The sequence below is a fragment of the Sciurus vulgaris genome (assembly GCF_902686455.1).
Source record: "Sciurus vulgaris genome assembly, chromosome: 6".
Classification (NCBI taxonomy): Eukaryota; Metazoa; Chordata; class Mammalia; order Rodentia; family Sciuridae; genus Sciurus; species Sciurus vulgaris.
In genome coordinates, this window is record NC_136466.1 from 96,864,574 (window position 1) to 96,875,306 (window position 10,733).

The 10,733-nt window shown below is 36.1% G+C and overlaps 1 pseudogene across 1 annotated transcript; it reads right to left on the reverse strand.

Annotated features, from left to right (window-relative positions):
* Positions 1-4,738: 4,738 nt before the first annotated feature.
* LOC306664339 (ER lumen protein-retaining receptor 1-like) lies at positions 4,739-5,314 on the reverse strand (annotated as a pseudogene). The gene has a single exon. The product of its transcript is annotated as an ER lumen protein-retaining receptor 1-like (transcript).
* Positions 5,315-10,733: the final 5,419 nt, after the last annotated feature.

Below are 10,733 nucleotides of genomic sequence, written 5' to 3' on the forward strand. Positions count from 1 at the left end.
AAGGGAAGCGTTCTGCCTTTTATTTTAAATTTACCTTTTATGTGTGCCAGTCTAGAGTTATGCTAGGGTGTGCTACGCTTCTCTTTCAGACCCCAGCACCTTCGAAAGGTGACTTTGTTATGTATATCACTCACTCACCCACTGGATTTCATTGAAGATACACTTATTTGCTTTCCCTGGTATCATGGTGTTATTCATTTTAATGTATCATTCTATCAATTCAAAGAGAGTTGAGAAAAGAAAGTACACACAGATTTGAGAATAGTTCTTGGGTATAGGCCTTTGCTAACAAACAGTAGCTTTTGTATTTTTACTTGTTGGAAGGAGGAGTTCTACTCTTTGCTTTATGAAAAGTGGCTTCGTAAATAAGGAGCCAGGAATGTGTCCTTGCCTTTTGCTGCTCCCGTATTTGTTGCTTCATCTTGGAGGTCTTTGATGACTTTTGTTAAATTTTATCTTCTTCTTTAATTTCTCTACCAGTCATATTTTATCTTTTGCTGCCTCCTGCAATTTTTTATATTTTGATTCACTGACAAAATTTTTTTTTCCTTACCATAGTGTCATGGTATGATTCATTTTAATTTGTCATTTCTGGCTATCCAAAGAGATTTGAGAAAAAAAGAAATATATTTGAGCCTTACCAGATCAATTAAAACTAGCAGCTAAATTTGCCTTGAAGTAACTAAATTGTAAAAGACATGATTTTAATATCTAGGAAACCTCATTTTTTTCCTACGGCTGTACTGAGGATTGAACCAAGAACCTAATACATGCTAGGCAAGCACTCCACCACTGAACTACATGCTTAGTCCAAGCTTACTGTTTTTATTACACTTAAGAAATAAAAAAAAAATTATATTGGTATACAAACAACTTTATCCATTCCTTTTAAAGAACTCAAGAATCAATTTATGAAACTTAATTGTTTGACTATACCAAAATTAATAAATTCAGTGTTTTTATAAAGATTCTTTTTTGAAACTGAGACATTATTTTAAGAAATTTCAATTGATTAATTATAAACTATCAATATTCAATGATATGAAAATCAGCCAAATGACAAACAGAAAATACACAATTTTGATGCAAAAATGTAATGGGCAATATTTTGAAAAATTTCAGTTATTTAAACAAAACCTTCTTGCTATGCTAATCTTCAGTCTTCTTGCTGATTATTTCTATCATAGCATCTTTTCAATAATCACGTTTTTAAAAGTCAATTGAAATTATAGTAACTAATGAGGATTAAGTAAATGATGTACCTTTCTAAATTCTCTTAACAACTACCAGATGACAAATAAATGATTCAGTGAAGACTTGAAACCCATCATAGTGTTCTCACAAGAACTGGTTATTATAAAGAACCCATGGTGGTAAAAAGGAGAAGCAAAAATAATAAAATATATGGAATCTCTCTTCTCAACTAGAAATGTTATGATGGATACCAAACATTTAATCATCACTAAAACCTAGCCTTAGAAATTAGTCTCCAGTTTGTATATATATTTCTCACAGAAATTCCATTAAATAGGTCTGGAAAGAACCCATGGGACCATGGTTCTGTGGTAAGGTATGACTTTTAACTAAAGGTGAAGTAAAATTACACTGATGTTATTTTAAACAGATTGCTCAACTCAGTGATTCCTTTCGAATGACCCTTAGTCCAATTTGCTCTCTATTTCTGTCTGCAGTTTTCCATCTTCAGTACCCCTATATTTCTCAGATGCTCATATTTTCATCTCTGTCTACTTCTGTCTCACTCATGCCCCAAATGAGCCCTTCTCTCCACGACCTATCTTGTCCTTCCAAGAGATCTATATGTGCAGAAAACCATCATATTCTTTTTACCCTCCCTCCTTTGGTTATCTTTTCTTCCTTCACCATTACTTTATCCAATGTGTTTCTTTTTCCAGTGATTGATCAGGGCAGAGCATAAATTCCCACTGATAATTTGTACTGGATCACAGTTTTTGAAAAGGCAATTATAGTCTTAGTTGCATGTCTCATTCATGGATCCTTACTCTGTAGACTAAAATTCTGCATGGTGGATGATAATTTAAGTTACACAGGACTAAAATTCCCTGGAGATAATTATTATTTCTATCACTAATATGTATATGCAAATATCTTATAAATTATATATCCTCTCATTTGGGTCTATGCCTTTATCTTGAAAAGAAATGTTCTTGTCTCTAAACATTCTAACAAGTGGTACATAAAACAACTATTTAAACATTATCTATTCAATTTCTGCATGCAAATATTCATTTTAAATTAAACATGTACCTGATAATGTATTTCCACTGAGTTGTAGTTAAAATTCATATGTTTTTCTGTTCCTAAAAACTAGATTTGTTTCCCAATTTACTATTATGTTATCATATATTTTCAGAAATCATTTAGTTAGTAAGTACTTTAAGGAAAATGGGTATCTTTAACATAAATACAAGAATGCACACATATGGAAATTTAAAAATTAGATGATTGCTGAATTTAAACAAGGCCAGGCAAAATAGATTGAAAACACAAATTTCTGTTTTTCTTCATTCTGAAACTTCTTCAAAATGGAATTCATATGGTTGCATTGGTGCAAGCCTGTAGTCCCAGATACTTGGGAGGCTGAGGCAGGAGACTAAAGATTTGAGGCCAGCCTCAGCAACTTACTGAGATTCTATTTCAAATTAAAAAAAAAAATAATAATAAGAAATTTAACTTTTAAAATAAGTTCACTTTTTAATAAAAAATATAGCTCTATCTAAAACTTATTATGAAGTTAGCAATCAATACTGTTTAAATTTCTCTATAATTTGGTTTCAGGGAAATCATATAGTCTGACAGTTTAGGATGCTTCGGAACTGGAAAAATTAAAGTTTGCTCAAATATGTGAGGTGAGTGGAAATAGGAATTTTAATGTATTTTAAAAAATCATCAGTGCCACACTTGGTAATATTCTTGAGAGTTATAGCCACAAATTTGAGAGTCAGTGTTTGTGCACTATACATTTTTTAAGAAAGCGTTGTGTAACATTCTTTATAAAGAGTCAGAGGAGTCCTTTATTCTGAGAGATTAGAATTTAAAAATTAAAAAAACAGAATTTTGTTATTATTATTAAAAGAGGCGTCAGAGAGAAATTTTATGGTGTCAATAATTTTTTATTTATTCCCAATTTGAATACTTCTACAAGAGTGCTTTCATTTCTTAAAAACTTTTAACTATACAATGAAATAACATATATTACTTTAAATTTTACATATAACCCAAGTAAAACTGAGCATTTTGCCTATCATCTCAGTCCTAATCTCAGCATAGATTGGAAAGTTCACAAATATGAGAAAACAAAGATATTAATTAATGCCACTAATCCCTTATAAAGGAAATGAAACCAAGTAGATTATATGGATACCATAGAACTTCCTTAAACCACCCATGTCCTTCCCCAAAGTTTCATACATTAAATAATTGTTCATATTTTTATGTAAAAAAATTTTACCAAGTGCTTTCTAGAATAAAGTTTTTAATTTTGAAATAATCAGAATGTCACAAAATTTAATGAATTCTCCTGACCCTCCCATCCCTTATCCAATTTCCCAAATATGGACATCTTATCTTGCCATGGCACAGTTGTGAAAATTAAGAAGCTGCCACTGGCATATTAATACCTGGAAACTTAAGACTTCCTTCAAATTTCCCCAGTTTTTACACTAATGTTAATGATATATGATGTTAACCTCAGTCATCTGATGAAAACAATGCTTGCTAGGCATCCCCAATGCCTAGTCAATACTCTATTTTTTAGATATGCATCAGTAAATTCAGCACATGTTTAAGGTGTGTGTGTGTGTGTGTGTGTGTGTGTGTGTGTGTGTGTGTGCTCAGCTGGGAGGAGGATTAGGGAATTAAACTCCACCTCCCAGAGGGGTAATACCTATGTTGAGTAATGCTCTCCACATATTCATGCCCACAGGGAAATGTGAATGCGACCTTTGGAAATAGGATTCAATATCACTGGTGTCCTTATATGAAGAGAGAAATTTGAAACCAAAATTGACACATTCAAAAGGAAGAATTTTTATGTAAAGACAAAGGCAGAGCTTGTAATATGTATCTATAGATTGCTGGAAAACATCAGAAGCTATGGAGAAACAAGCAAGAATCTTCCTCTAGAGACTGCAGAGAGAGGCTGGCCCTACTTTGATTTTAGATGTGTATATTCTGGAAACTGGCAGAGAATACACTGCTAATGAAAGCACCCAGAAACCACTCTGGATCCAGGAACTCATGTAAGAGATTTTATTAGGCAGACAGGCAGAGTGTCTGCACCCAGAATGAGAGAGAGATAGAGAAAATGAGAGAGCAAGAGTGAGAGAGAGAGAGAGAGAGAGAGAATACGTGAGAGAGAGTGAGAGAGTGTGCCCAAGAGCGAGATTGAGGGAGAGAGAGAGAGAAAATGGCGGTGAAGCCATTTTTAAGTAGTGGAATTTTGCAGGCTAATAACAACGGACCACTGACTGGCGAGGATGTTTGAGGGCTAACAATCTGGACAATGACTTGACTAGGAGGTTTGTGGACTAGCAATCTGGGTTGTAAAGTGGTAAGGGGGAGCAAGAATAAAGATGGCAGCAAAATAGCTGATCTGATGCCAATATTCCTCCCATTTTGTTTTTATAGATACTGGGGGTGGGATGATGGTCTTTCTTCTGTAGCTTCTTCCTGCTGGTTAGTGGCAAAGAGTCTCATTTCACCAGTAGAAGGAAGGCTGGACCAGGTCAGCCACCATGGCAGTGAGATTGAAGAAGCCCTCAAAGTGGTTTGTGCCAAATCCAGTTGAAGAGATAGAGGGCGCAAAAGACACCTAGCACAGACAGGTCATGGCTCATGATGGTCTCCGCCTCACCAGTCTTGATCACCATGAACAGTTGTGGCAAGATGGCCGCTGACTCCAGGTAGATAAAGAAGGTCCAGAGGATCTCCAGAGGGGTGAAGTAGTGGTTGATCAGGAATGCCAGGATGGCCGTGGGAAGACAGGGAACTCCACCGCGAACATATCATATTTCCCATCGTAAGTGACTTTTAACTTGCTGTAAATCATCCAGACTGTGAAAGAGCAGGATATGTAGACCACCTTCATGCATGTGTTGTAAAGTGAGTTGTAGTTGGTGAAGAGGTCTAGGTAGCAGGCAGTGAACACTACAGCAAACAGGACCTGGCTCTTCCCTGAAATCCTGGCACAAGAGCGGGAATTCCAGATTTTAAGCAGTAGCAAGATGATGGCTAGGAGGTGGGAGAGGTCTCCCAGGACTCAGAAGAGATTCATAGCTATTGGGGGCTCTGGCAGGGCTGAGCTGGAGGGAGGCAGGCTGATGGGACCTGCTCCCTGGGGCTGCTGTTCTGGCAGGTGGCTGGCAGAGGAGTGGGAGAGGGATCCTCTGGTGGGCTCCACTCCAGGAAGGGGGCTGTATGAGGGGGAGCCAAGGCTGGAGCTGGTTGTTGAGCTAGAGTTGGGAAAAGGGAGGAGGAGAAGGGATTAAGAAGGGGAGAAGAAGCCAAAAGAAGGTGTTCGGGTTTGCTGGAAGAGCAAAGATCAGGTTTAGTGTGCAAGAAAGAGAAAGATTGAAGATAAGAAATCCTTTTCCATCTGCCCACTCACTCACAGAAGTTGTATGCCATTGTGTGGCCATTTTGGATTGATTATCTAAGGAGTAAGTTTTGGTGGCTTTAGGTCGGGGGTGAGGTAAAGGGGTTTAAGATTGTCTAGTAGACACCCCAGGGGTGAATCTGCTGGAATGGAGGACCCAAATCCCATGATGGAGACTGATACAGCTGAGTCAGTGTCCAAGGCATCCCGAGGTCACAAAGAAGGTAGCATAGTGATGGGGTCATCACCAGACCATCAGTGTGTGCTGAGCAAAACCTGAGAGTTGAGGACCTGATGTCAGGATTTTTGAGAGAGCAAGCAAAGAGGAGCCTCAACCCTGAGAATCTCCCCATAAAGATCGGGGACCCACCCGTCAGAAAAGGTCAACTAAGGGAACCGTCTGTAACCGCAAAAGTCATGACTGGGAGAAGCCCCACGTCTCAACCACATCGAGGGTGCCAGACCATCAATGGTCACATCTCAGGTCAGACAAAGAGTGTTTAAGTCAACCTCGGGGAAGACTCACCAATCTGAAGCCGGTGTCTGGATGTGGGGGAGAGCGTCCAGGGGAATGGAAGGCAATACCAGTGTCTCAGAGTCTGGGGTGACAGATGGGATTCCGCCCGCCTAAGTGGCAGTAGAAGAGTCCATTGGAGTCACAGCACCAATGAAAGCACCCAGAGAACACTCCGGATGTGGAAATTCACACAAGCGATTGTATTAAGTGGACAGGCAGAGTGTCTGCCCTGGGGGGGGGCGGGGGGAGAAAGTGATAGAGAGAGAGAGAGAATGCCGAGGTGGAGCCATTCTTAAGCAGTGGAATTTCACAGGCTAATAACAACAGAACAATGACTGGTGAGGAGGTTTGCAGGCTAACAATCCACACCAATGACTTGACTACAAAGTTTGCGGACTAGCAATCTGGGTTGTAAAGTGGTGTAGGAGAGGGAGAATAATGGTAGCAGAAAAATAGCAGATCTGATGCCGATAGTTATTGTTTAAGTCACCCAGGTTCTGGTAACTTGTTATATCAGCCCCAAGAACTAATGCAGTCATTTATGTTGTTGTTCAAAGTTTTTCAAATTTTGCTTTTGATAATATCTTTCAAGTTGTCTTTGACATGTCTCCATCAAATGTTGGATTTTTATGCTTTCTTTTATTTTTTTTTCTGCCAATCTCCTCTAGTTTAATTTTTCCATTCTCTCTCTCTCCCTGCCCCGCCCCGTGTGTGTGTGTTCCTAAAGTTTTCCTATTTCCTGGCATTAGTCCATGAACCTCTTAATTGACTGAGTAAACTTATTTCTAAGGAAATAGGAATGAGGAGGAGGCAGTAAGAAAAGCTCTAGGTGGTGTGTCTGCCAGGCCCCTTTTTCTTTATCTGTCATTTATTCAATAGGTCATGTATTTAACTGGTTATCCCTCAAAAATTTCACAGATAAATATTGACATGTATTTTTATTTGTTTCCAATTTTTCCTTTTCTTATATGGGAAGCAGTGATATTAGGTTTAGGACCCATCCTAATCTTACATGACCTCATCTTAATTTGATTAAATCTATCAAGAATCTTTTCCAAAGAAGGTCACATTCAGTTTTCTTATGGACATTAACATTTTGGGGCACTATTTAAACCAACACAAAGATTACAACCCAAATTATCAAACAGGTATACATGAGCACATAATGATTAAACAAATATTTAAATAAAATAAGTTCATGAGAAAAAAGGGACAAATATTTTCTATAAAAGTCTCAATATACATGTAGATATTATACTTGAGGAGGCATAACTTAATTCCCAAATCCTCCTCCTTCCCCACCACATACATGCAATAATGCAATATTTGGAGGTTTACAAATTTTTCAATTGCTGCATATCTTGAAAGCAAACATCAAAAATATGTAGCAAAGTTACTATGGGGCACATACAGATTTATCAAATAGAAATTAACTGAAATCCAGTCTTTCCTTTCTACAAGACTATTTCTCATCCAATAATTTCAGTCATCAATTTATTTTAAAATTTTATTAACACAAGTTTCTTGTAGCAAAATGAATAGATGAAATATTTACTTATTTTTTATGGCTGCCCAATTAACAGCACGATAGATGGATTTCCTTCAGTCTGCAAGAAATTAGCAAATTAGGCATCAGGGGAGTATTCCATAAACTAGATAATTACATAAATTGACTTAAAATATCCTCCATCCTGAGATTCTTCTTGATAAATGAATTAGTAAATAATTCTCCAAATTTCACCTTCCTGATAAAGGAACTAAAGGTTGTGATAGCAGTTTCACTCATGGGCTCATGAATATGTCATTATTTTATGACTTCTAGGAGATCAGTAGAACAATGATAAAAATAGGAGGAAAAATTGTTATAGGAAACAAATTACAAATTAGGATCAAAGAAGGATTTCATTTCTCACTATATGATGCAACTCTTATACTCAACAATTTTCCCCAATTTTTTGTTCACACAGGCTCATTGAAGAGCCCAATTCTAACTCACTCCGAGGTGTATCTGATGTGCACCTATATTCTCTGGAGTTCAGATAGACCAACTTCTATTTAATTTGTTCTGCATGAATCCCTAAACTTGAAAATGGATGTCAGATATTTAATAGATAACCATGAAATTTTATTAAATTCTCAGAATCTGTAGAGTTTCTAGCAAGGCTATATCAACAATCCATCCTAAATCTCAAAGTAATGTATTTATTTTGAGACTTCAAACATGGTATTATACCCTTGCCTCAAATCTTTATTCACAATATAATTAATGATAAATTTATTTCTGTAAAGAATGTTTATATAGATCACATAAAATATGTATAAAGGTTGAAATTCATTTAACCTAGAACAACAAGGAAAACTTCTAAAATATTGTATAGAAACAAAATATTGGGTTAAATCCCCAGCACTGCGGGGGGGGGGGGACTATATTGGTCAGTGAATGTTATATTCACTTTGTCTACCAACTGGCAGTCTTGCATATAGAGAAAGAAGAATGACATATCATTATTTAATATATTTTAATACAGAGAAATGAAGAAGTACACTCCAGAGCAATTGCAGAATAGAATGCAAGAAAATACTTATACATGCTATAAAAAGTTTTGGCAAGTTTAAATTGTGCTCCAATAATCCAAGACATAGTCAATGCATACAAATTATTATAAAATATAAATACATATTGCTTGAAAGTTGTAACTTATTTTCTTATAATTGATTACTTAATATCATAGCCTGACCCATATTATACCAGATATTCAAATTGCCCCAAATAAACATTGAGCATACACAATATCTTACTTAAGCAATAAATTACAATAGATGTATAGGGAAAAACCAGAAGGTATAAATAACTTTGATATCTGTGAAAGATGTTATTGTTCTTATTATCTGTTATCTCCCCTCTAAGAATTTAATTCATCACCCCTATTCTTACCAGGGCTATCAATAGGTAGATAAGTTTTCTTTTGTTTTTTTGTTTTGTTTTTTTATTTACCAGACTTAGCAATGGATCGAGTTTTGCCAATGAATAGACACACATACTTTTTGGGCATATGCTTTAAATGTGTTTCTGAGTTGCATGGGCTTTCTGTTTCTTTCCTCTCTTTAGACAACATACCATAGGCAGGAGTTACTCATTTTGCTGAATTATGGAAGGAGAAGATGTAATGAAACTTAGAGGTAACATGCAGACCAAAAAGTAAGAAATTAACATTTGTTTCCATAAGTCACTAGGATCTCAGAATTACTTGTTAAAGCAAAACAATTTGATGAACACAAATGCAATAGCTAATTTTACACTCACTATTGATCTTTTAATCATCTAGTACTCCTGTCACCTTACAGTTTCTCTGAATAAATTTAAGTGGAATGGTGATTGTTTAAAGGCTTAAGATGCTAACACCTCCAATTTACTCCCATAGATGAATCCATTTGACTCCCTTATGATAGGTTACCTGCTTTGTTGAGCCATCTAGACTTTCCACTGCTTTTGGATCATCTTCCCTCAAATGTGGTGACATTTAAGGTATCTAGGCTGAACTGCTAGGTTTGGAGTCTTCCTATTTGAATTTGTCTTGATTCATCTACTGTTCTCAAAGGATAGTATCACAGCTAAGTTTAAATGTTAAACTTCTGCTTCTGCCAAATACAAAACCAGAATTCTACTTGGTCCTATACAGAAGGGTCACTCAGACTATAAATGAAACCATCTAGCTAAAATCTTGATGCAGATTGCAAAAGCTTTCTACATGAAACTAAGGAGCTGGTATGCCACAGGAAGCTAGTCAGGACTTTTAAGGAAAGGAGTGACATAATCTGTTTTTACTATTTATATGTATAAATGTAGTAGCAAATGGTGAAAAAAAGTAGGGTAGGAAGAAAATAGTGGCAAGAAAATTAGATAAGAAGCTTTTGCGAATGTTAAAATTCTGACAAGTAGAAGATCTGAAGGCACAGAATAAAATGTCAATAATGGACACAGAAAAGCACAGATTTGGGCCATTCAACAAACAGTATGTTTTGCTTTAGTTAGTTTCATACTTGACTTTAACAACTGATAAAGTGATTCAAGAGATACTCTTCAGGTTAAATGATGTTATTCATAAACCATTTGATACTATGTGTGGAGTAAACAGTGAAAGTAGAAGTAAAAAATATTCCAATCACTGAGGAAAATAAAGTTCAAAAATGAAAAGAGAAGGTAACTAGAGAGTGTCTCGACCTATATAGCAAAACACATGCTATGGTTAGATGCAGTCCCTAATGTGATACTATTGTTTTAAACTTCGGGATTCACATATTATGTTTCCTTCACTTATAAAGGAATTACCAAATGTGACTTATTCAGTATTGGCAGTGTGAAAAATAAAATTCAGTGTGAAACTTCAACTAAATAAAATTGTTATTATCATCATTTTAAAACTGAGTAGTCAAACATTAATAAGTGAGTCCCATATCTCAGCCAGGAGAATTTAGCAATAGTCAGAAAAGGATACTCTCATTCCTCTTTAGTGGTACACAGATCCAGAAGAGACTGGTATTGAAGTCATTTATGTTAGGATTAAATCCTTTGAGTTCGAC